The 1,435-nt window shown below is 39.0% G+C and overlaps 1 pseudogene across 1 annotated transcript in view; it reads left to right on the top strand.

Moving 5' to 3' along the window:
- Positions 1–1,435, top strand: part of LOC110286319 — a 6,460-nt pseudogene that overhangs the window by 4,137 nt on the left and 888 nt on the right. The gene's annotated exons all lie outside the window — the stretch shown is intronic.

Genomic DNA, 1,435 nt, shown 5'->3' with positions numbered 1-1,435 from the left:
ACTTTCAGGATAGCATTTGAAATGTAAATAAAGAAAATATCTAATAAAATAAAATTAAAAAAAAGAGTTCAAGGCAAAAAAAAGAGAAAGAATATCAAATACTTTATATTTTCTAGTATTTGTACACTAACAGAAGCAAACTATCTGGCAGAATGAAGGAGACTAGCAGGAGGGGAAAGAGGAAAGCCGTAGGGAAGGCAGGGGAATAGTGGGGGACTAAACCCAAGCATATTGCATGAATATCTGAAGATTCCTTTACAGAACCAAGGTTTATGTAACATAGTGATCTTCCAAAAATAAAAGTGAAAACAGAACAACAACAACAAAAAAAATAGGATGAATCTTTCAACTGTCAAGAACTGTATCTATTGACATACTTCATCCAGCAAGGTCATACCTCTCAAACTTCCCAAACAGAACCATCAATTGAGGATCAAGTTTCAAATGTATGAGACCATGGGGGACATTTTTCATTCAAACCACCACACACTATATTTTATATTGTGATGTGAACATGAGATCTGGGGGGAAGAAAATAAAAAGTTAGGAAAGAGAGGGAAGTTTATGGTTTAATCATGATAAATCTGTATGACAAGTTGATAAAGGATCAATTTTGCTTGTTTTTAGAAAATTGACATATACTATAATTATCTGAGAAGAGGGAACTTCAATGAAAGAATTGCCTTCATCACCGGGCAGTTGTGGTGCACGCCTTTACTCCCAGCACTTGGGAGGCAGAGGCAGGTGGATTTCTGAGTTTGAGGCCAGCCTGGTCTACAGAGTGACTTCCAGGACAGCCAGGGCTATACAGAGAAACCCTGTCTCAAAAACAAAAACAAAAACACCCCAAAGGATTGCCTTCATCATATTGACCAGTAGGCGTGGCTTTTGTATATGTTCTTGGTTAATGATTGACATAGAATGGCCTAGCCTACTGTGGCTGTGTCATTCCTGGTCAGATAGTCCTGGGTTACATAATAAACCAAGCTGAGCACATCATGAAAAGCAAGCCAGTAGGTGACATTCCTCCATGGTTTCTGCTTCAGCTTCTGCCTTGAGTTCTTGCCTTGGCTTTCATGTAACATGCAATAAACATTTTCCTCCCCAAGTTGCCTCTGGTCATAGTGTTTTGCCATAACAACAGAAACCTAACTACAACAGCAACCAAGAGTAATAGCAATATCCTGTGGGTTTTTAGTCCCTCTAGGGCCTCCCTGACAAATAATAGAGAGATAGCCTGTTCTTGGCACTGAAATTTTCACTTAATGGTTCATATCATTTGGGGGCAGTAATGTCTGTCCATGAAGGGTATTTCTGCTAAAAATGTGTTTAATAGTGTACTGGCTATTTTTGTGTCAACTTGACACAGCTGGAGTTATCACAGAGAAAGGAGCTTCAGTTGAGGAAATGCCTCCATGAGATCCAACTGTAAGGC

The sequence above is a fragment of the Mus caroli genome, chromosome X, assembly GCF_900094665.2.
Source record: "Mus caroli chromosome X, CAROLI_EIJ_v1.1, whole genome shotgun sequence".
NCBI classification, from domain to species: domain Eukaryota; kingdom Metazoa; phylum Chordata; class Mammalia; order Rodentia; family Muridae; genus Mus; species Mus caroli.
Note: the sequence above shows the minus strand (reverse complement) of the source record. Positions and strands in the feature narration are given on the sequence as shown.